General features: G+C 54.4%; 1 long non-coding RNA gene across 1 annotated transcript; it reads left to right on the top strand.

Moving 5' to 3' along the window:
• The first annotated feature begins 15,034 nt into the window (after positions 1-15,034).
• On the top strand, positions 15,035-16,557 carry LOC309866835. Its single transcript, XR_014312822.1, has 2 exons — positions 15,035-15,216; positions 16,138-16,557. It is a non-coding gene; the product is annotated as an uncharacterized lncRNA (long non-coding RNA).
• Positions 16,558-25,183: the final 8,626 nt, after the last annotated feature.

Raw genomic sequence — 25,183 nt, forward strand, 5'->3', positions numbered from 1 at the left:
CGCTGGGGATAGAAGTCCTACCTCACTCTCTTTTCCTGGCATGTTGTCTAGCCTGGTGATTGGGACCTGAACTCCTGCGTGAATGCCAACCGAATGAGTGTTACCTTGAAGCCCCACTGGGGTGTGCAAGGACCTGCCTTAGGACCAGCAGGGTCAAGGAAGCAGGATTGCACAAAACCATTCTCCAACATCACCACAGAGGTGAGAGCAGGAATGGCCTGTCCATCCCACCTTCTGGCCCTCTCTCTCTGTCTGATGTTTGCAAGGATGACCCCGCTGTGGACCGGGAAGGGTCTCAGGGGTCTTGGGCAACTGGAGGGAAATGTCAAGAGGTAGCCAGTGGGAACACATGAGATTCATGGGAAGAAAGAAGGAGCTCTTACTGTATCTAGATGCTCTTTGCTTTAGCCTGTCTTGCATCCTTCCTTTTTCTGGAATAGTGCCTTAGAGTTTTCCTAGGGGGACTTCCCTTGTCTTGCTTTCAGTTCAGTTCACAAGGTTCAGGCACGGTTGGCTTTAGCCTGGACACCAGGTAGGGAAGATATGACCCAGTGTAGCAGCCACATCCCTGTCATTTTGAGCTCACCTTGCAAGCTGGCAACCAGCAACCTGCTCTCGGCAGGTATCTTCCTGGAGGCTGGAGCTCACTCAGCCCAGGGCAGGCCAGGCCCGAAGGCTAAAGAATTCATGCCTCACTCAACCTTTACAGATGGGGAGTCAGTGGGTAAATATGGCAGCTGCCTGACCTACTGTTGGGATAATTCCAAGGCATGTTCTCTGTAGTATCCTGGAGATGCCTCCCCTCCACACCACCTGCTCCGCATCACCCCTGTTTTGGCCATTTCCCTTCCAGGTCTCACTTTCCTCTCCTCCTTGATGCTTCCTGGGATCAACCAATATCCTATCCCCCAGCCGGCTCAACCTCCCAAATCCTTGTCTCTGAGTTCCTTTTGGGGGAGCCCAATAAAGACACCCAGGGCTGGCCAATCAGAGTCTGCTGAACCTCTGGCTTCGGTGATTGGCTCAGAGCCACCCACCATGACCCAAGTTGGCCCAATCGGCGTGAGCTCCTGAACACTTGCTGGGTTTATGGGGGAAGTTCCGTGATGTGGGGGGAAGACACTTGTTTTCCTCAGAATTTGCTGAGCTGATGGAAGCCTGGTCTTCTTAGCACCTATCTGATCACCATGAAGGAAACACTTCCCTGAGAACAGAGCTAATAGAGAGGAAAACAGATGATCTGGCATGATTTGAGCACCTGGATCGAACGGTGCCTGCAGCTGTTATTTTGTTTCACTAGCTGTCTTCTTGCTTAAGAAGAATCTGAACGGATTCATTTTTTGGCTTGTTTGTGTGTTTGCAGACCAAATGTCCCGAGTGCTGAGGCTCTGGAGCTGGGCGAGCTCTTCTCCCAGGCACCATATGAGTCTGCTGGGGCTGCCATCACAAAGTACTATAGACTGGGGAATTTCCACACCAGACATTTATTTTCTCACAATTCTGGAGGCTAGAAGTTTGAGCCAAGGCCTTGGAGGGATTTTTTTTTTTTTTTCCCCGAGGCCTCTCTCTTTGGTTTGTCTATGGCTGTCCTCTCTGTGTCCTCGCGCGATCTTCCCTCTGCGTGCATCTCTGTCCTAATCTCTTCTCATAAGGACACCAGTCCTATTGGATCAGGGCCCACCCTCATGACCTCATTTAACTCAATTAGCTCTTTAAAGACCCTGTTTCCAAATACAGTCACATTCTGAGGTCCTGGGGGTTTGGGCTTGCACATATGAATTTGGGCACAGGGACACAGTTCAGCCCATCATGTGCACCAAGCGAGTGATCTCTTTCTGTGGAATCAAGAAAACCGCTCTCCCTGGACAGCTGTCTCAGCTGGTCCTGGGGGCTGGAAGGTTCAGGGACTGCTGGGGTGATGGGGGTGGGGTTTGGCTTCTAACACCTGGGAGACATTAGGGACGAGAGCGGCTAAGTGGGCAGCTTCAGGGCTGGAGCTGGCACCACCAGTAGGAGCCCTCCTGCCTCGGTGCCAGACTGCCTGGGTTCAAATCCCAGCCCTGGAACTTGCCCGTTCTGTGGCCCCAGAAAGTCAGTGAACCTCACTGTGCTTCTGAGCACCGATATGCTTCTCTTAATCCTCGACCCCAGGTGCCTCACTGGGTCACTGCCCAGCCCCAGGCACCCTAGACTTTTTCATGGCTCCTCATTACCTACAGCAGACCCCTGACTCTTGCCACCTGGCGTTGGAAGTCTTTGGGTGCCTTATTCCCCCTCTCATCTTGGTGCTCTAACAACCTGGTGTAACTTCCAGCCTCCACGCCTTTTGCTGAAGCCATTCTCCCTCCCCTCAGTTTCTCCAAATTCTCCCGCTATTTTAAGGCTCAGATCAAATGTTGCCTCTTCCAGGAAGCCTTCCGAGGCTACCCTGAAACCTCTTATGGCCAAATACAGGATCTATCTCCTGTAGATATCTGAAGTGCTTGTTGTAGTTCACATAATTGTACCATCAACCCTACAATGCAGATTCTTTCTTCTCAAACCCATTTTGCAGACGAGGGAACAGAGGCGGAGCAAGATGAATTCTTGGCCCGGCATAGCAGGAGGAGCTGAGATGAGGACTCGGCCCGTGAACCCCCACAATTTGTGCTCCTACCCCTACTCTCTGGCTGGCGAACCCGCTGCTGAGTGTTTCTGTGATGGATGGGATGGGTTGACCTTCCTTGCCTGGGCGGCTCTGGCATGATGCCTCCTCCAGGATGCGGGAAGCCGGGCAGAGACTGGGAAAGGGAGGGATGAAGGGCTCCGGGGCGGAGGCGGGAGGGTGGGCAGGCAGTGAGAGGGACGGGGCAAGATTGATCATCTGCAGAGCCCTGAGGCCACGTGGCCACATGGCCAGTGGCTTTGGTGAAGATATGTCGCGTTGCAGACTCAGCACTTGGCCGGCTTCCTATGACTGCTGCTGCCCCAGCCTCTGTCAGGAAAAGGGTCTAGGGGGGCCCTGGGGCTGCCAGGGTAACCCGAGCAGGGTCCTCTGCAGCCTCTCAGGCTGTGGTTTTCTTCTTGGTGGCAGGGAGGCCAGTGGCCTGTCGCCAGATGGACCTGGGTTCAAGTTCTGTCTCTGCCTCCCTCTGGGTGACCTTGGAGTCCCCTTCGACCTCCCTGCTCCATGCTCTCCTTTGTAACACACTTCTCCAGAGGGTCAGCTCAAGTGGGAATCCTGGAGGCTGGTGCTGACGTAGTAAGTGGTCGTCGAGTGATGATAGTAATATTACTATAGCCACAGTGCTAGTCAGGATGCGAATCACAGGTGCGGTCATACACCTGGGAATAAAGAGGCACAGCCTTTGTGATCACGTAGGCGTGGGTTCGAACTCCAGCTTTTGTCATTTATGAGATCACAGGCAAGTTGCTCCGTGTCTGCGGGCCTCGGTGTTCTGAACTGGGCAATGGGTACAGTGGAATTTCTCCCTTCGTGGTGGCCCAGGAAGGTGAAGGCTGTAATACCCAGAGTGCGTTCGATTACATGGGCAGCTGCAATCAAGCAGGTGGCACGCAGGTTACTAGCCGGCTGACTTCCAGAGAGAGAGGGCATGCTGGAGCGTCCCGGTGGGCTCAGTGTAGTCCCTGGGGTCCTGAGATGTGGAGGAGGGGGGTGCTGGAGAGGGAGAAGCAGAGAGATAGCGGGGTGCGGACTCCACCAGCCTTTGCTGGCTGTGAAAATGAAGGGAGGCGCCGGGAGGCAAGGAATGTGGGTGCCTCTCGAAGCTGGAGTAGGCAGGAGACGGTGCTCCCCCGGGGCATCCAAAAGGAACCAGCCCGGTGGATGCCTCGGTGTTAGCCCCTCCGAGAGCTGTGTCTCGCCTCTGACCTCCAGAAGTGGAGGGTAATACATTTTCCTGCTGTTATTTTGCTAAGAGCTTCCTAAGTTGTGATCTGCGGCAACAGCCATAGAAAGCGAAAACAGGCATGGTTAGATGTGAGGGTCCGGGATGTGACGGGAGGTGAGATGTGACGGGAATGTCCTTCGACCACCACCCCCGTTTCCCTCCCCTGTGCGCTCCTGCAGGACTGAGCAGGCGGAAGGATGGCGCTCTGCCAAAGACTACATTTCCCAGACTCCTTTGCAGCTCCCTAGCTGGGTGTGGCCATATGGTTGAGTTCTGGTCAATGAGATTTGGGGAGGGGCTCCTGGGAGGGTTCCTTAAAAGAGAGGGTCCTCTGGAGAAACGCTTTGCCCTTCCATTCTTCTTCCTTCCTGAGGCTGGGACGAGGGTGTGATGGTCAGGTTCGGCGATCATTTTAGACTATGAGGCGCAACATAGCAGACAGACTGAGGAAGACAGAGGGCTATGTTCTTGAATAGTTGAATATAATAAACTTGAATATACCATCCCTGCATGAATAAATAGGTCACCCATTTTTCTTTATTTATTTGGTTCATTTATTTTGAGAGAGAAGGGGGGAGGGGCAGAGGGAGAGGAATAGAGAGAATCTGAAGCAGGCTCCAGGCTCGGCACCGAACCTGACGTGGGGCTCAGTCTCACAGCCTTGAGATCATGACCTGAGCTGAAACCTAGAGTTGGATGCTTAACCGACTGAGCCACTCAGGCACCCCATGCCGTCCATCTATTTAACAAGCATCTAATGAGCACCTGTTGTATGCCACTGAGAGCACGTGAACACAACAGACAAAAATCCACCCTGGGGGAACTGACACTTGGAGTGGATATGAGCAAATGCAGAGTTGGGATGTATTAGGAGCGAGGGAGAAAAAAAGAGAAGGGGTGAAAGAGAGAGCAAGCGAGCAGAAATTGATCAGCTGGGTTCTTGGAAGAGGCATTTTTTTGAGCAAAGACCTTAGTGATTTGTTGTATAAAATGAAAAATGGTTTTTTCACTTTGAAGCGGAGTAATTTGGATTTTCCTGTTACTTGCAGCCAAAAGCATGGCTCTGAGGGCTCCTTTCTTTGAGTTCTCTGGCCCTGTCTGCGGGTGGGGAAGGGCTATACCCATCCTGATTTACAGATCAGCAGACTGAAGCTGGAAAGGAGGAGCTGACAGGTCCTAGATCGCACAGCTCACAGAAGGGAGAGCCAGGATTGGAAGCCTGGGGTGGGTGGCCTGAAAGTCACAAGGGGTTTGAGACTGGGAATAATGCAGTGAGCTCCGTGTTCACCCAGTAAGAAGAAGTGAGAGCAGAGGATGCTTGGAGACACAATTCCTACCTCCGCACCTTTGCCTCTGCAGTGTCCCCTGGCCGTGATGCCTTCTCCTTCCAATCCCAGCTGCAGCCACACCTCCTCCGGGAGGCCCCCCCAACCCCGGTCCCCACGGTCACCGTGGCCTCATCATGCCCCACAGCTGAAAGCTCAGAGTGTTTGGGGACAATCACAGTCCCTCCTCCCTTCTCAGCCTCCGTGCCATCATGTTTATGCATCGCTCTGGAAAAAACTGATTACATTCCAGCCTGACCTTCTCCCTGTCGGCGGGGCCCATTACCTCGTCAATCACACGGCTCAGAGGGGGAAAAATTATTTTATCTTTAACGATACTTAAAACGGCTCAGCAGGCCATCACGGGGACTACTGGGTGCGGGCGGCCGCTGGGCACTGGGCTCTGCATCTCTGCGTCCCAGGAGCTTCTCATTTGCTCTCTGCCTTACAGAGAACATTCTGATTTTACACTTAATTCCCACCGTCCGGGGCCACCTCATCTCCAAATGGGATACAGTCCTCTCTATTGCTCTCCCTGCCGTGACTCTGTCTTCCTATCCCTGACTCCCTCTCTTGCCATCTCTCTTTTTGTCTCTAACTCTCTCTCTCTTTCTGTCTTTGTCTTTCTCCATCTTTTGTTAGCGCTCCAGGAGACCCCAGGGACTCCCTCCCAAGGACGGAGGGCTCTTCCGGTGTGGGCACCCCCACACCATTTTACCCTCCCCAACCCTTTGTGATGGAGAGACCACAATCGTGCCCATTTCACAGTTCCAGAGACTAAGCACAGAGAGGCGAGGCTCTTTTTTCAAAGGCGCACAGCAATCATAAGGCTGTGCCTGGGCAATGTGGACTCATGTCCGTTTGTCATCAGACCTGGTCCCTGCAAACAACCTCGCCTGTCCCTTTCCTCTGGAAGCAGGATGGATCTTGAAGGCTTGGCAAGCCTCAGACCCCAGGGATGGGTGTGAATCTGAAGTCAGCTACCATGTGACCTTGGGCAGACATGGAACATTCTCTTGCTTCCCCTTCTTCAGCAGGTGAATGGGCCCTCCTGTGAGAGCTGTTGAGGTCCTGAATATCATGGTAGGATTGTCAGATAAAAGGCAAAATGCCCAGCTAAGTCACAAAAAATTCTTATGTCTAAGTGTGTCCCAATATGGATGGGCTCTGCTTATGCTAAAAATCACTTGTTGTTCGTCTGAAACTCAGATTTAACTGACCCTCTATGTTTATTGGCCAAATCTGGCAACCCTTGCTACGGGGGCGCTGAGGCAATAGAGGCTTCTGGGCACCATGGGGCTGGACTGATTTCCATCCCAGGGGCCAGGCGCGCTCAGGTGCCGTGGGTGCAAGTAGGAGGTGGGCAAGCACCGAGCACTGCAGAGAGATTTCGGGCCATATGGCACTGGGGCCGCCGTGGGAGCCGGGACTGCCTTGGTTGTTTGGAAATTCACCTCAGGTGAATGGTCTTTGCCTGTCTCAGGTGAAGTGGACCCCAAGCCCAGTGTCTCATGAGGTGACAGCAGATGTGGTCAGACTCAGGCTACTGCCTCCCAGGCCCGTCCTCCTGCCCACCCACCCCCACCCCCGGAGGCCGGACCCCACTAGCCACCCCACTGCGGTCCATCCCCAAGGCTGGTGGCCCCTTTCTCAAGGTGTCAGCTCCTCCCGTTCTAAATTTTGCCCCAGAAATCAATTAGGGCCCTGGGCGAGTTGATTATAAATCAGCTATTTTCATAATTGTTATGTCTTTAATAAATCAGAGCTGCGCACGTCGCCGGCAAAATGGAGCTGTTCTCTCCCGGGTCATCAATTACCTGGAGGAAGACAGCGCCGCGGCCACACTCCCCGGCCTCCGCCCGGCCCCAGCCGCGGACCGCCAGCCCGGGAGCTCCTGGACCCGGGCCGCGCTGTTCCATTACAGAATTGCTTAAGCAGCGTTTTAAATAACAAAAAGGGATATCATTTAATTTTTTCGCAACGTGGAAATCAATACGCTGTCCTTCAGATGGCATGACGGATCATCTTGGGCGCTCCTCCGAGTTAATCCAATTTCCTTGGGTCTGGCTGCTACGGGGCCGGGCCGACTGGGCCGGGCCTCCTGCCTGCCAGTGGAGCCCAGCCCGGATGCACGGTGTCCCCCTGTCTTCCCATCCCCGGGGCCCTGGGCGACAGCGGGTATAGACAGCAGCGGCAGCATGAGAGGCAGGGAGGTGGGCGGGGTTCTCTCGCTTACGGAAGTCCTGTTCTGGGACATCAGTGGTTGTCACACAGAGGAATGGCTGGCATCGGTTGGGTGGGGCCGGGGGTGTTGCCCAGCCCCCACAGTGCCCACAGGACCCCCCAAAGAGTGCAGCTCCAGGGAGAGGAAGCCTGCTTTAGGGCAATTCATGGAGGGGAATTTGGGGTACACCTCCTTGTTGCCCATCTGCACTTTCTGAGCCCTGTGTCCTGGTTTTTCCAAAGCTGGGAGGGACCAGGGCTGCGGTGAGATTGGAGAGTTCCGGGTTCGAGTTCTGCGTCTTCCACGGGTGGGGCTGTTAATTCCTTCCACCATCCTGTGGCCTCTGGGTCCTCAGATCCCAGAGTCAGTGATTCAACCCAGCTACTCTAAATTGAGCACCTACTGTATACCAAGCCCCCTTCTGGGTATTAGGGGTCTGGCCACTGAAATGGAGGAAATGCCTGTCCTCGTGTGGTTTCAATTCTGGGCAGGGGAGAGGGAGTCGGAGTGTAACTAAGGGAAAGAAGAAGGTGATTTCAGAACTCAGTGAAGGAGAGAGAATGGAAAACGCCTGGGGACGAGGGGACTGGACAGGGAAGCCCTGGGTGGCTCCTCAGTCTGGGTCTCCAGGGAAATGAAACCATTAGGACGGATAGATAGCTAGAAAGAGATTTGTTGTAAGGAATTGGCTCACAAGATTATGGAAGCTGAGGGGTCCTACAGTCTGTGGTCTGCAGGCTTGAAGCCAGGAAAGCCAATGATCCTGGAAGTCGCAGTCAGAGAGCGGGAGAAGACAGATGTCCCAGCTCCACCAGTTAGGGAGGGGCGGGGACAGAGAGAGGAAAGGGGTGAGAGAGGGAGAGAAGGCGGGAGAGAGTGAAATGACTCTACCGATCCCAATGCTAATCTCTTCTGGAAACACCATCATAGATGCACCTGGCAATAACACTTAACCAAACATCTGGGCACCCTGGGGCCCCACCAGGTTGACCCATAAAATGAACCATCCCAGGAGGCTACCCGGAGGAGGTGACATTGGAGCAGGAGCCCTCTGGTGGCGGCTCTGGGAAGCGCAGGCTGGGGAGCAGCGGGGCAGAGGGCAGTGTGCTGTCCCAGGCGGGCGCTGATGGGGTTTCAGACCAGGATGGAGGCAGAGGAGAGAGGAGCTGCCCGATTCTGGGTGGGTCTGAAGCAGAGGGGACAGGATTTCCCGAGACTGGATGTCAGATGGGCAAATGAAAAAGGACTGAAGACTTAGGGGGTACTGCGCGCGCGCACACACACACACACACACACACAAGCGGTTTCAAGGTCAGACTGCAGGTTTATGGCGGGGACAGGAGCTGGCCATGTGAGCGACCTTTCCTGGCTCGAGGTGGCACTGCAACCTCGCTCTAGTAGCCCCCGGTGGGTGGGGACGGAAGCCCGAGGGGAAGAAAGGCGATTTGATCTGAAGCCTCCCTCGATAAGGAGTAAATGAATTTTATTTTCTGGGCTTTGGGGAGCTTTAGGGAGAGACAGGGTTAGGGGAATCCTATGTAACAGGCACAAATCCTGGCGTCTGATGGAACCCTGCTGTTCTAGTTTATTCCTGTGAGATTTGCAACAAAGTATCCTGTAGATTGGGAGTTTGAACAACAGAAACGCATTCTCTCACAGTCCTGGAAGGTAGTGAAGGAGCAGGAGGCTGGCTGAGGACAAAGCAAAAGCTGGCGCCTTGCACCCCCCCCTTCACCCGCTCCCCTCCATATGTGTAGCATTCCTCAGGCACCCCTGACTGCCATAAAACGATAAATAGTTAACTTGCAGAGATCACAGTCCTGCAAGGTAGGAGTCTCCCCTGGTTTGCAAATATCCTTGAGATTTACAACAAAGAAGTTACCTTATCAATAGCCCTAATGTCACCCTCCCCTCCATTAAAAACCAAAGGAGGCGGAGGTAGAAGGAAAAGTAAATACTTCTAAACCTAAATCTCATTAACAGGGATGCTTGATAGCAGGAATGTAATGTCCACCAGGAGACTCCCAATTGTGTTCAAACTATCAATCAATAAGCTCAGCCCTACCCGAAACTTGTTTGTACCTGTCTATAAAAACCCTGCACCAACCCAGCTCTGGACCTCTCGGCGTTATGGGCAACGAGCGCTGCAGAGGTCCAGGTTCGAACCTGCAATAAACGACCCTTGCTGATTGGCTTTGACTCACATCTCTGGTGGTCTTTTAAGGTGGGGGTAATACTCAATTGGCATTTCAGTAGGAGTCTGAAATCAGGGTGTTGGCAGAGCCCTGCTCTCTCCAAAGTCTCCAGAGGCTCCTTCCCTCCTCTTCCAGCTTCTGGTGGCCCCAGGTATCCTTGGTGTGTGGTGACAGACCTCCCCTCCCGGCCCCATCCTTCCACAGCCATCTCCCTGTGTGTGTGTGTGTGTGTGTGTGTGTGTGTCTTCACGTGGCACTGTCCTCTCTGGGTGTGGGGCTGGGTCTGAGCTTCCCTGTTCTTGTAAGGACACCAGTCACATTGGACGTGGGCCCGCCCTAATGACCTCATCTTAACTCAATTTTATTTGCAAAGACTCTATTTCCAAATAAGGTCATGTTCACAGGCATTGGGTGTTAGGGTTTCAGCAGATCTTTTTGGAGGGGACACAATTCAACCGTTAACACCTGGCTTTAGGACTTCCTACCTCTACAGGCAAGCTACTCTGACCTGAGTTTCCATTTCCTCATCTGTAAGACGGGGGATTGTAAGAGCACTTTGACGGCTGGAAGTGACAGCACACGGGGGAAAGCATAGAGCTCAGAGCCTGGCTGAGTAAATTCCCAGCAAGTAGAGCAGAACTGCCAGTGTAGACATCCGCCTCCATTTCTGCTTGCATTCCCTAGGCTCTTTTGTAATTTGGGGAAGGAGGGCGGAGTCTGGTGAGAGCCTGGGGGCAGCAAGAATGGAGATGGAGAGCTGGATGGTCCCAGTAGGACATAGCTGGCCCACTTGAATTCGAGTACTTTGTGGTGAGTTGAATAAAGGTGCTATTTCTAGAAGGGTGGTTGAGATGAAGAGAAGTGCCTACGGGGATGGTTCAGCACCCTGGCTAGCGACAGCGGCGCGTCCTTGCCACTCTTAGACTGGAGCATTCAAGGGGGCACCGTTACCGGACGCCAGGGAGAGCTGTGTGGGGAGGGCCACCAGGCAGGTCCTGAGCCTCTGGGAAGGGGACAGAGAAACCGTGCAGGGGGTGAGAGCCAGGGACTCTCCTAGGCTCCTGCACGCCATCTAACATACCTGCAAGTTTGCTTGACCATGTGCTGTAGGGGAAGCTGACTCATCCCTTCTTCATCCCAGGAGAGAAGTATGACTTATCTGAGGATTCTCCTGCCTTATTTATTCATTCATCGATATGACCAAGCACCTGCTATGTGCCAGGCACTGTTGTGGGCATTTGGGAATATAGCCAAGCAATCAAATATCCCTCTTTGCAAACTGACCACCCAGTGGGAGGACCATAGATTCAAGTGCACCCAGTTCATGAATCTTCTCTCTCTCTCTCTCTCTCTCTCTCTCTATTCATGGCTATCAATAGCCTCCCTCCAGTCAGAGGGGACCAGATTTAGGATTAATGTGGCAGAGGGAATAAAGAGAGGAAATCTGGATTTTTGCTGACCTGTTGGAATACTGGATCAAACTCTCCCTGAAGTCCACCCTACTCCAGAGTTAAATGCAAACCTGGCCCTGCTCTGCCTCCAACTGAGGTTGGAGGAAATCTAGGGAACCCACAGTCTCTGTGGGAAGAAGATGGCAGGCTGGTGGACTAGATTTTTCTCTGGCACTGCCTCTGACTTGCTGTGCAATGTTTCGCTAGCTCTGAGCCCCCAGTTTCCTCAACCAAGAAAATGGGATGAGAATCCTTATTTGGCAGGGTTGTCTTGGGAGCTGGATGAGCAAGCATGTGTGGGGTGCCTCGTAAAGAGTTCAGCACATAATAGGCACTCAATAAATAGGTGTGTTGTGGTTATGAAGGCTGTTTGCTGGATTCCAGTTCTCCTCCTGCCAGGAATGGGGGACAATTGCACTTCCCAGCTATTCTGGGTTGGATTGTGTCTTCTCAAATTCATATGTTGACGTCCTAAGCCCCAATGCCACAGAAGGCACCTTTATTTGGGAACAAGGTCATTGCAGATGTAATTAATTAAGATGAGGTCATACCGGAGTACAGTGGGCCCATAATGCACTGTAACTGATGTCCTTATAAAAAAGGGGAAATTTGGACACAGAGACATGCACACAAGGAAAACGCTATGTGATGTTTGGAGCTCTGCTCTCACGAGCCAAGAAACTACCAGAAGCAGGGAGGGAGGAACAGCTCCTTCCCTATGTCTTCAGAGAGAATGTGGCCCTTATTTTATTTTGGGGGGGGGGAAGTGCATGCATGAGTGGGGGGGAGGGGCAGAGGGAGAGCATCTTCAAGAAGACTTCCCCCTGAGTGTGGAGCCTGACAGGGAGCTTGATCTCACAACCCATGAGATCATGACATGAGCCGAAACCAAAAGCTGGATGCTCAACCGACTGAGTCACCCAGGCACCCCACACCCAGGTGCCTCTGGCTGTTTTAAAGCCACTGAGATTTGGGGATTTGCCAGAGTGACTATGGTTGTGTAGATGACCTGAAAATGTAGTGGCTTAAAATCATCATTTATTGCTGCTCAGGGTTTTGTGGGTTGGGAATTCGGGGGTCATCTAGCCGGGTCGTCGTGACTTGGGATCTCTTACAAGGTCTCAGTCAAGCTGTCGGCTGGGGCGAACTCATCTGAAGGCTTGAGCGGGGCTGGAGGAGCTGCTTGGAAGAGGGCTTCCTCGCTCAGCTGTGGGAGGGATGCTTCAGTTGCTTGCCACGTGCATCCCTATAACTCTCCTTGACCTTCCCCTTGACATGGTGGCCAGCTTCCCCCTGAAGGGTTGATGCAAGAGAGCCATGAAGAAGCTGAAGTGTCCTTTATGACTCAGTGATGCTTCCACTGTGTTCCACAGACCACACGAATCAGCCTTGATTCAACACAGGGGAGACTCCAAAGGTCGCGGGTACCGGGGGGCTGACTCTATAGGGTCCCTTGTCATTGTGCCACCAGCTGTCCCGACTGACCAAAGACACTGCAGCTCTGGCTGGCTGGTGAGCTTAGGAAGATCCCTTCTGCTTTGTGAACCCGAGTCTTCACATCTGTGAGAGAATGAGGGGCACATGGGAGAACCTGCAGGGGAAGGGGGAACTCCCCAGGAGCTGAGCCAAGTCCACGGACCCCATGACAAAAACTGGAGGTGCATTCATGAGAGAAAGTCTCCTACCCCTCCTAGCCCTATCCTGGCTGCCTGGGTTGAAGATTTGAATGCAGAAATCTTGGTCAGGAGACCCAGAGGTGTGGAAGGATGGGGGCTAAGTTTGTAGGGTCTGGAATGAGATTGGAAGTCAAAGTCAAGTCAAGGCCTTTCTCTAATTTTCCAGGCTGGGACACTGAGGCCTGGAGAAGGGACAGACCAGACTGGGCATGGGTAGCAGGCAACTTCCTGACCTCTCATTCCAGGGACCCCATGGTAATGCCGTCTTTGGACTTGACATTTGAGCCAAGGAATTAGGCAGAGGGGTGGTTAGGAAGCCCCCCCCCCCAACCCCCATGCTTCCAGGTGTGGGCAAAAACCCAGGGGGTGGAAAAACTTGGCGAGTTTAGGGAAGAGGCTGGGTTTCGATCTCAGAAGAGAGAGTGAACTTTGACTCTTGATGACCTGCTGGACTGCTGGATCAAACCGCTCTTGAAGTGCGCTCTGTCTCTGAAATAAATGCAAACCTGGTCCCGCTTTGCCTCGTGGGTTGCTGAAGCTGGGGGAACCCCCAAACTTTATGGGAAGAGAGCTGGAAAGCCGGCAAAACAAGCTTCTCCCCTTCGCTGTTTTTTTTTTTTTTTTTGTCAGGTTTTGTCAGTTTTTGTCAGGTTTGTTTGGACTAAAGTCTTCAGCAGCTGGGAGCTACCGAAGGTGCTGGAGCAGAGCACTAACGCCCTTAAACCCTTCAGTGATTTCACTGTTCTTTCTCGGACTGGCTTGGAGAAGGCCTCAGGCCAGGAGCCGGCCGGCTGGGACCCCCCAATTCCCCCACGTTCCCCCCAGACTGGCTGCTGGGCTGTCATCCCTGCGGGAGAGCCTGGGAACCGGAGACGAGAATGACCCTTGATTGTCACAGAGGCCTCTGCTCTAATTTCCCAGAATGGGTTTTGAGCGGCTAATGCGGCCCCTGCTGGGCAGGAGATGGAGCTCCCAGCAGGGCCTCGGAGACTAGAGCTGGAGGCTCCTCCTGGGCTGGGGCCTTCGCCCTAACCTGCTCGCTGGCTCACTCGCTGCCCTGGGCCCCTGGAAACCTCCAGGCCTGGGAGCTCTGAGGGGGCAAGGGGTGGGGGCCAGGGCCCCTGCTCTTTTGGACCTGGCTCTGCGGTGGGACTTAGGTTCAGGTTGACGATTTAGATGCGCCGGGCCTGGGAGGGGTCCAGTGTCTCGCAGGGAGGGATGTGGAGACTGTCGCCCCTGGTGCGGGAGCATCAGAACCTGAATCAGGGCTCAGCTGGAGTGGGGCCTCAGCCTGGTTCAAAGCGGATACCAGGCCAGAGTTTGTTGAATGAATAAAGGAATTTCCTGATGGCCTCGAGCGGAGGCCAGACCTTGTGACAGTCACCATGGTTCTCTGCACACTCAGCCCCTGGCAGGACGGATGTGGTCGTGCCCTTCTCCTTCCGGGTGTCCAGAAACTAGGTGGGGGCACTGAGGATACGCGGCTTCTCTCCCAGAGCCCACCCCAGCCCTGGCAGATGGGAGACAGGAGGGGTTGAGGGGGAGGGAAGGCATCAACAGCTTCTGGCAAGGACACTCCAGGTGTGGGGCAGGAGGCACGCGGGGCAGTGTGTGGGCTCAGCTAGGCTGTCCTGTGCGGGACGGGGTAGCCAGGCTGTGGTCTAGGGTCAGGCAGAGGCTTAGTCAAGAAGGGGACGCTGGGGTCTGGCCAGGGCCATGCGGGAGGTGAGGTTCACCTTGTCTTCCCCGAAACCTCAAAGGACCACTTTCAAGGTTCGTTCCATACGAGGTTGTGGACGTGACAGTCACACAGATCCAGGAGGGACAGGGGTTTATAGAGAGCCACCAGGACATCCATCTCCCTTGGGGGGAAAAGCCCATGTCCTCCCCGGAGCTCACAGGCCCTTACGCCCTGCTCTCCTTACCTCCCTGTCTGTCCCTCCTCCCCTCCTCGCTGACTCTGCTTCAGCCACATGGGCCTCCTCTGTCTTCTTCCAACATACGTGCTGTTGCCCCAGGACCTTTGCATATGCTGTGCCCACTGCCCAGACATTCATGTACCTGGCTCCATCTCTGCCTTCGACTGTCTTAGCTCAAATATCACCTCCTTCAGGAGACCCTCCCTGATTCCCCTGACTTAACTAGCATTCCCGCATTTCTCGACATCATCATTCCATTTATTTTGGCTCTCAACTTAGTGATGGTCTGACATTGCTTGTCTGTTTATTTCCTTATGTGTCCTTTCTCTGTCTCTCCCACTGGACCGTATGAAGGCCAGCAGTGAGACTCCCTCGGCCACCACCCAGCCCACAGTGCCGAGAATAGTACCACGTGGACAGTCGGTGCTCAATTCATACTGTCAGTGGAAGATCGTGGGAACTGGATGCCGGGCAGGCGGTGACCCGAAGGGCTCCACGGAGGGCCGGGAGCGCTGTTTTGTGCTGGGCGTCTCATGGTGAGAAAGCCAGATGCGCTGTTCCTGCAGCAGATGGGCCCGGGGTGCTGGCTGGGTGCCGGGACTCAGCAGGATGGAGACATTGGGGTCCCACCGTTACAGGCTCCCCTGGAGAAGGCGGTGATGGCTGATCGTGCTCCTTGCTGTAAAGGGGGAGGCACAGGCACGGTGGGCACCCAGGGGGGCTTCCTGGCAGAGGTGTCTTCCAGGCAGAGACCTGGAGGGAGAATAGTGTGTAAGCGGGGTGAGACTTTGGGGGAACAGCGCTCCACTGAGGCCAGGTTCAGACTAGCCCAGCCCCCTACCTGCAAGCCCAGCTGCCCCCCGGGCTTCTCCCCTGCACATCCCCAGCCCCCCAACCCCTGTGCCTCCATCCTCAGGACCCAATCTGGCCTCCATGTCTCCCCCACGACCTGCCCCTCTGCTTGGGTTCCCATCTCCAAGGTGGACCCACGTGCCCCGTCCCAGAGTCAGAGACCTGGATGCTGACCACGCCTGTTTGTCCCTAGGTTCTGCCTGCCGTCTTTCCAAGACCTGTCTCCCACCGGTCTCCCCCATGGCTCTGCCTCAACTGGGGTCCCACTTTTGCCTCCTCCCTGGTTCCCCCAGCATCCTTCATACACCCTCCGATTGCCCAAGGGAGTGATAGTCTCTCCTCCGGCCCTTTGCTGCACCTCCTAAAATCCCCTCTCTTGGCTCTTCCCAACACATCCTTTAGGTCTTTGCTCAGAGCCACCTCCTCCAGGAAGCCTTCTGCGATGCCTTCCCTCACTGGGTCCGGCCCCCTTGCCCTGGGCACCCACCTCCCCCATGACCCCCATCTCCCTGTTTTTCAGCCTGTGCATGTCCTTACACAAGGGCAAGCGTTAAAAAAAAAAAAAATCTGTTTCGGTCTCTTCCGTATCCTTTTGTGCTTTGCAGGGGCTCAGGCACACAACAGGCGCTCAATAAATACACACTGAAGGAAGAAATACCCATGGGAGCGATAGCACGGGGTCAAATCCCTGCCTTCCTCCTCTCCCTGGCCCCTCGCAGGGCTTAGTTCCATGGGACCAGGGTGTGTGTCCCGACAGGACACTGGGCAGCCCTGCAGGGAGGATTTCGAGCGACCAGAGCCCGCGGACGGAACAGAAGAGCAGAGAAGCTCAGGGAGAGCAAAGCTCAGGGACTTGGGAACATTTTTCTCCGACTTGAACCCAGAACCAGGGCCCCACACCAGCAAGCTTTTATTCCGCACTCTTTCCTACACAGAAGAAACGACATCCTAACGCAAACCACCTCCTTCCTTTGCCTCGGGGGATTGAACAATTCTGTGCGTGTTATTAAATGGTTTGCAACGACCGGGGCGCCTCCCGCGAACAGAGTCGTGATTAATTCAGCCGTCCTCGTGGAGGCTTCTGTGCCCCTCCCCTGCACCCCTCCCGCACCCTCCCCTTGCGAGCGGTCCTGGGGTGGGGTGGGGGTGGCTCTGTCGAGCTCAGGCTGTGGCGGTACATTCCCTGACAACACGAGATTCCCCGCAGAGGAACCGGGGACCATGTATGTCATTGAGAATAAAAGCCAGGGGGCGGGGGGAGGAGGGGGTGAGGGATCTTTAGGGGACAAGTTTTGCCTGGAAGTGAATGAGCCTTTGGCATCTGCCCTCTTAGGGCTCAAAGCCAGAGCTCGTCATGAATTCATTCGTTTCGGCCTCACACAGGTTGTGATATTGGCACCGCCGTTATCCCCATTTTACGGAAGGGGAAATGAGGCCCAGAGAGGGGAGGTGACTTGCCCAAGGTCACACAGCACGTGGGTGGCACAACTGGGGTTCAAAGGGGGGGGGCAAGCTGATCGTGAAACATCAGCCGGCATCTACCGCTGGGAACCCTCCTGAGGTCCTTCATGCCGGGAACCCTCCTGAGGCTCCCCGTGACCAATCTCTCCTGTCTCCTATTTGGGCCTCAAAGACACTAGGCAATGACCTGCCCAGGGCCTTTGCACTTACAATCCCCACTTCCTGGGACGCCTTTCCCCCATTTCTCTATACGGCTGTTTGATCATAGGTTCCCCCTCCTGTGTGTGTTCTGGTCACTGTTGAATATTTGGTGTTAAATGGTTGAGCAAAGATCCCTCCTCCTTGAAATATGCTTGGAGTAGGCTTCATGTACTGTAATGCACCCCAGAGCGAAAGGGGTTTACGGGGAAGGGTGGTGGGTGCTGGGAACCACCCCGCCCCCGGTCCTGGGGTCACATTGTCTGCTCCCATTCCCACCCTACCCCCACGTGTCCTGTGACCTTGGCCCAGCCCTGGTCCCCACCGAGCAGCCTCTGTTTTCCCGTCTGAGGAATGGGAATGGACACGGCCGCTCCTCCCCCTGGGCGTGGAGAGCCCCAAAGACAGGCACCGCCCCCGCAGCACGCAGCCTCCCATTCCGCAATGCAGCGAATGTGGGTTTTGGGTCTGGAATCTTACCATCTTCACCTCCCCGGTCTGCTGTGGTCTCCGTTCTGTGTCCCAAACACCTGTTCCCTCCGCCAGGTGCAGCCGTGCTGGAGGGAACTTCGTCCTCCGTCTCCACTTGGCTTTTTCTCGTTCACCCCCTGAAGACCTAGAAGACCACGCACACATCTCCTCCGTGGTCCCTGATGGCCCGGGTTACCACGGATGTGTCTGAGAGCGCCTCTGTGTCCCCAGTAGGGCCTTGGTCACCCTGAGGCAGGAGCTGGCTGGGCGTATGACCATCTGTGAGTCCTGGGAAGGCTGGGCCCTTCCGCTTGGTCACTGTCCCCATTGTCCAGCCCCCAGCCTGGCACACAGTAGGATCTCAGTCAATCTTCTGGCCTGAGTAGCTGAATTAATCAACACACACTAGATGCATTATTATTACAGAAAAGGTCCAGAGGGGGAGGGGAGGCTCCGGAAGCCATCTGGGAAGGAGCCTTGGGATGATGTCGGAATGGTGGCTTTTGTCCTCTGTGTGGACGCCCTGACCAGGCTCTGTGGTCTCTGGTAAGGAGCCCTGAACTTAGAGCTTCCCTCTGGATGGCTGCGTGACTTTGGGCAAGTACCTCCCGCTCTCTGGTCACTCCCTCCAAGGTGGGAGCAGAAAGGGTTGATTGTTGGCAAGGCACAGAGACAGCAGTTAGATTCCTCAAGGTCACACAGCAAGTCACAGAAAAAAAGAGGACACCGGCCCCCAGGTGGTCTCTGCTTCTCGAACCTCGGCTCCAACTTCGGGCTGACACCCACCCCCCAGCCTTCCTTCTCCAGACCTGGGGGGCACTGATGGCCAGGTCCCTGGCATGGGTTAATGAACGCCCGGCAGCCAGATCTTCGGGAAGACAGGCCCGATGAATTTGTTTTTGTGTATATCTCAATGCAGCTTCAGGGCCAAGAGCACCCGCCCCGATGCGGCGCCCGGAACCCCCCGCCCCCCTGCCTGCGCGGCACCCCTCGACCGCCTTTGTCCGTATCTCAAAGTGCCAGGCGAAAATCCCCTTCCACGAACCCTCTGTCCAAAGCTCGGAGAATCTCTTTTATTTTACCTTCCATATTTATTTATTCTCGCCACCCCCTCCCCTCCTCCCACAGCTCCGAGAGGAAGCGATTAATGCAGACAAGGCCAAGAAAAGACAGACAAAGGCGCCCGCATTCTGGGCTGGCCGAGAGCAGAATGGGGGATTTTCAGGCAAGAATGTGGCAGCCGAGGTGGACCGTGGAATCCGTGGATTGAAAGGAGGCCCGTGTGAGCCTAGGGTTCTGCTAGCTTCGGGCACAAAAGCAGAGACTGGGGCCTCCTGGCAAAGCCGCCAACACCTGCTTCCTTTTCAGAGGCCACAATAGGGAAGTTAAGCTTCAGCCCCGGCCTCCTGGAAGCCAGAGCCTTCTAGTCCATGGGGCTCAGCTGTCCTGGGGGTTGTAGGGACACGAGGGGCACAACAAAAGGGTTGCTAGGCTGAGCAGGAGGCTGGAAGTCCCAACAAGCTGGTAGCCGGAGCGTCACCCGGCTTGGGGCGCAGTCCCAGCTCCGCTGTCATTCCGCATTTCCTTCCGCACCTGCTCTGTACGGGGCGTGGGGGACGTGGGGACTCGGGGGCCCAGCCAGGAATAAGACAGAGGCCCCATTCCCTGTCCTTGCGTTGGCTGACCTTCTCATGGACGGCGTGACTTTGAGGACATGACTTGGCAGTTCTGGGCTTTGGTTTTCTGCATCTGGAAAACGGGCTGGTGTGGGTGCCCACCTCACAGGAAGTTCAAATAGAAAAGACCCCAGAAAAGCCTGATGCAGAGTGAGTGTCTCCAGACATCAGGGTCCCAGCGCCCCACCCCAACCCTGCTGACATCGCTCCTGGGGGGCGAGGCGCGTCGCCCTGGGGTTACAGAGCAGCATCTCTGGCCTCCCGCCCCCTTGATGCCAGGAGCACCCTCACCCCAGCTGGGACAACTACAAAAGTCTCCAGATATGGGCCTCCCCACCCCGGGGGTGGGGGGCAGAATCAACCCCCCCCCACCCCTGTGAGAACCACTGCTTTACATTGTTATTAATTCTTTTTTTTTTTTTTTTTAAAGATTTTATTTATTTATTTGACAGAGAGAAATCACAAGTAGTCGGAGAGGCAGGCAGAGAGAGAGAGAGAAGCAGGCTCCCTGCCGAGCAGAGAGCCCGATGCGGGACTCGATCCCAGGACCCTGAGATCATGACCTGAGCCAAAGGCAGCGGCTTAACCCACTGAGCCACCCAGGCGCCCATTGTTATTAATTCTTAGAAGAGACTTGGCCAGGCCACCCTGTGCTTGTGGTTTAAACACTTGTAGACGCTGTCCGAGGTCCTTCCGGTTTATACCCCAAATGGCAGAATTGTCAAGTTGTAACCATGACCCCAGCTACAAGGGGTGCCCTGCCCAGCAGCCCACACTGCGGTTCCTCCCCCACCTCTGCAGAATCCAGCCTCCTCCTCCCCGCTCCCAGCCCCCAGCCTCCTAGGGAAGGGAGCCCACACCCCTGGTCCTCGCGCGGGGGGGATCCAGGGGCTGGCTCCCGTGCAGAGGGGCTCCGTGTCACAGTCTGGGGAAGGGAGGGGCCGAAGTGGTAGGAGTTGAGAGCTCTAGGCTCAGGGCAGAGAGGCAAGCTGTTTGAGATCCCCAGGGTCCCTGGCTCCTCCCACTCCCACACACTCCTTCATTCATTCTTTTATTATTTTTTTTTACCTCTTCATTGCTGCGATCTGTTCTAGGCACTGGGGACACCAGCAGTGACCAGGACAGACCCAGCCCTGTCCTCCCAGTGCTCTTGATCCGGGCAGGGCAGAGGGACATGTGCCTGGGCAGCGGCGACATGGTCCTGAGAGCGATAACGCGGGACACACAGGCAGCCCAGAGGAGGCCCCGGAGGCTGGAGGTCAGGAGGGTGCTTCTGAGCTGGAAGAGGAAGAGAGGGTGGAAGGGGAAAGGGGGAAGAGGAAAGAGGGTGCATTGGGTGACGACGGCCGTGGGCAGCCTGATCAGATCTTAGGAGCCCGTTGGAGAACTTGGATGGGAGGCTCGGGGCTGGAGGCAGGAGGCCAGGGAGGAGGCAGAGGCTGGGACCCAGGGGATGCTGGTGGGGTAGTGGGGACCAGTGGGGGCCAGGCAAGCCTTGGGGTGTCCCTCAGATGGGAGCATGTTGGGGGCGACCTTGAGGTCTGATGGCCCGATAGGGGTCCCTCCAGGTCTGGGGGCCGCGTCGGTGACAGCGGTAAGCAGCCATCGGGGTCCATGCAAATGGGTCCTGAGCAGGCCGACAGCCCAAGTGATGGGCCTTTATTAGCTCGAGAGCCGCGTGGGTTTAAAATAGCATCGTGAAGGCAACAAAAGCAATTTGCCTTCTGAATTTTCATTCTGAACGGGTGATCTGCTTTTAATCAAGCAAGGCGTCCCAAAATGCTCTTAATTACCCAGAGTCAAGGGCTCGGCAGTAATTTCGATGTCGACTTTCAGGCAGGCGTGATTTGGTTTTCACAAGACAGGTTCTGGGGTAGCGTGGCTGGCGAAGGGTGTTGGGGCGAACTTAGCACCAGCAGGCTGGAGGCCGGCCTCAGGCATGATGGTGGGGCCTTGGACAAGTCACTCTACCTTTAGAAGCCTCAGTTTCCCCTCAGAAAATGCAGAGACCGATGTGGTCTGCAAGGGGATGATAACACGAGACTGTGCTTGAAACTTCTTGACATCAGGTCAGACCCTTCATTCATTCATTCAACCAGTGTTTATTGAGCACCTACTGTATGCCGGGCCCTGTTTTTGGCCCTGCAAACTCTACAGGGACCACGACAAGCAACGCCACCCCCAACCCCCAGGTCTAGCAGAAAAGACAGTCACGAGACAATGAACACAGCGTGTGTCACTGAATGGAAGACAAGCAATTTTCCTGTTCTAGCGTCTCTGTAATCAGAATGAGTTGTCTTTGCCTGGGCCCTGATTTAACGGGGCGGGGCTGTTTTCCTCCCTAGCAGGATATAAAATAAAGGCGGGTTTTCTGTTTGCTTGCATCCCAGAGTCCATGGAATATTGTGATAAGCGAGTATGTGGGTGTGTTCTGGAGGTGCGCAAAGCTATGGACAAGATGATGTTTTCAAGACTCAGTTGCAAGTCCAGAAACCCTGCAGCCACCAGGCACCGGCAGAGCGGGGCGTGGGGACACCCGAGTCCCTGGGCAACTCATCAGTATCATGTGGTGACAACGCCCCAAGAAGAGACCCGGACAGCGAGAGTTCAGAGGTGCGCACAACAGGAGGGCCTGTGGACGCATGGCCTTCCGCTGTGGTCCCAAGGTGGCTTGGTGGAGAGGAGAAGCCACCTGGCTGCCGATGCCTGGGGCTTCAAAGCCTGCCGAACCCCGGATTCTGGGAAGAGGCGGGCTCTTGAGTCAGACACGTCCAGAGGTCGACTGCGGCCCCACTGCTTCCTGACCAGGTGACCTTGAGCAAGTGACCACCCCTCCCGAGGCTAGGGTTCTGGTCCATAAAATGGAGACAACATAACTCGTACCCCCTCGCATGGGCATGGGGGTGAGATGAATTCACTCAGGGGCACCTGGCTGGCTCCGTTGGAGGAGAATGTGTGTGACTAGTGATCTCGGGGTCGTGAGTTCAAGTCCACATTCCATGCGGAGATTTCTTTTTCTTTATTTTTTAAGATTGTATTTATTTATTTGACAGAGAGACAGACACAACTAGAGAGGGAACAGAAGTAGGGGGAGTGGGAGAAGGAGAAGCAGGCTTCCCATGGACCAGGGAGTCTGATGTGGGGCTCGATCCCAGGACCCTGCGATCATGACCTGAGCCGAAGGCAGAGGCTTTAACGCACTGAGCCACCCAGGCGCCCCCCCTCATATGGAGATTTCTTAAATCAGTAAATAAACTTGGGGGAGAAAAAAAAGAAACATGTTAAGTCATAGGAAAGGCTTGAAAAATGTCACCTCTTGGGGTGGGAAGTCTGCTTTTTGACAGGAAATCTGTACCACCTCTTTGTGCCTGAGCTATCACAAATGTCTATCCTCACTATATACGGAAAGTCTTGGTTTCGCTGCAGTAACAACCAGTCCCCGCATCTCGGAGGCTTGTAACATCCAAGGCTTATTTCTCACTCACGTCGTAGAGTTCCTGTGTGTGTTTTTTTTTTAATCAGGCTGGGGACCTGTTCCATGTCATCTGACTTCAGGACCCTGACTGACAGAGCAGCCACTGGAAAATTGTTAGGGTTAGGGTTAGTCTTTGTGGAAGAGAGCTCTGGAGGGTCTCCCACTAGTAAAAAAGGTTCTGAAGTGACACAGGTCACCTTCCATCCTGGATGCCAGAACGAGGCATACCGCCCTGCCCAATTCACCGGGTCACAGAAGCCAGGAGTGCAATCCCATCCGGGGCTCATGCAACAGCCAGCTAGCGCTGTGTGACAAAGACCCACCAACTCTCTTTGGCATTCCACAACAAACATCAGTTTTGTTGTGGAATCTCACATCCTCAGGCAGCTGGCCTCAGGTCTAATCCGTGGACTGTGTCCAGATCTGATCCATATGTTTCTGATCTTCCTTGGATTGGTGACTCCTCAAGACATATTTGTCTCATGGCTAAAGGAACACAAGAGGGCCTGCAGAAACAAGCAGTCCTTCTTAGAGCTCAGGTTCTGAACTGTCACACTGTCACTTTGGCTCCTGTTGCCTTGGCCAAATCATGTCACATGGCTGGGCCTGACCTCTGTAGGGCAGGGAAGTATATTCTTCCCTGTGGAGCTTGGAAAGAGGTTGAATGAAATTCGTTGGATAATAAGGTAATCTTCCACACCCCAGAAGGTGACGAGCAAAAACTATTTGGTGAGAGCATTATTGGTTACCACGCAGACGTCACAGCAATAAAAACCCAGGTTGTAAGTGAAAATTCCCGGAGTATGTGTTTCAGGTATGGCTGCATCCAGGAGCTTTTTTCTCTCTGTCCCCCTGCTCTGCTTTCTCTGCATTGTTCTGTTCTCAGGCTCCATGTAGATGCCTCATGAGATGTCTGCAGCAGGGCTACCTTCACTGTAGCCCCAGTTTGTGCAGAGCAAGAACAGCCTGCTTTGCAACATTCCCTTTTCAGGTGTCAGATCTCTCGAATGGCATGCGACAAAGAAACAGCAAACTTCATTACTTGACTGACAGGTAAAATGAGCAAATTATAGCCTTCTTTTCCTACTGCTCCCCTTGCACTGCCAGTCCTAGCAAGCAGTTTGTCTTGTGCAGATGAACGGGTTCCCCTCTCCCAGTGTTTATTCATTCAGCACCCCCTTCCCTATGGGGGGGTCAGATTATACAATCCAACATCAAGGCTCCCACGGGCCCGTGTCTGAGTTTTTTGGATGGATTCCTGACCCCGCAGCCCCTTTTCGGATCTGCCCACAAATACATTTGCTTGAACCCAAGTCAGCCAGGCCCAGCATGTGAGCCCCTTTACTGAGGTCAGAAAAACAGGGCAGCAGGCAGCAAGGAGTTTGCTTAATTGATTTGCTCTTAATTGGCTGTCTTCCCAGATGGCCCAGAGGAAGCTTATCTTGGGCACTCGCTGACCACCCGCTTCCTCCCCAGGTTGCGGGGACTAAGAGCTGGAACCAGACACTCCCTAAGTGCCGAGGGGAGGGCCAGGGAGGGTGACCAGGTGTGGTGGGGAGACTCGGGTTCAAATCCATGCTTTGCCACTTATCCACTGAGACCTCAGCTGAACCACCCAAGCCTGCACGCCTTGGTTTCCCTGTCTGTATAAACCAAAGAAAGCAATAGCGTCTAACTTATAGAGCTGTTATGAAGAGTTAATTCATGAACAGCAGGGCCCATCAAACTTCTGTAAAGGACCAGGAAGTCAAAATTTTAGGCTTTGCAGGCCCGAGTCCACTCTGCTCTTGTGCAAAAGCAGTCATAAATGATATGGTAAACAAATGGGCATGGCTGTGTACCAATGAAACTTGATTCATGGGCCCAGAAATGTGAATTTCATATCATTTTTATGCATCCCAAAATATTATTCTTTGATTTTTTTTTTCCCCACCAGCCATTTAAAAATGTAAAACACAGGTGCAGGGCTGTATTTGACCTTGGGCCGACCCTGGTGTAGATACAGCATTGACAGTCATGCTTAGCACACAGAAAGTGCTCAACAGGTATCACTACCGGTATTATTGTTGCTGCTGTGGTTAATCCTGAGGTCATGGAGGCAGTGTCAGAGTCAGGGTGTGAGAGCAGAGAAGAACCTCAGGGATCTATTTCACAAGCCAGGCTGCTCCTCTTCTCAGCCATGTGACCCAGAGAAAGTGACTCCACTTCCCTGAGCCTCAGTCTCCCCATCTGTATAATGGGTATGGCATTACCTCCCTCAGAGGCAAAGTGATGACTCAGGACTTTGCCCCTTTGCACGACGACACAACTCTGATAGGCATGTACATCTCTCTCCTTAATGTTTCCGGGACTTCAGTCCCTGCTGGTTTC

The sequence above is a fragment of the Mustela nivalis genome (assembly GCF_964662115.1).
Source record: "Mustela nivalis genome assembly, chromosome: 1".
Taxonomy (NCBI): domain Eukaryota; kingdom Metazoa; phylum Chordata; class Mammalia; order Carnivora; family Mustelidae; genus Mustela; species Mustela nivalis.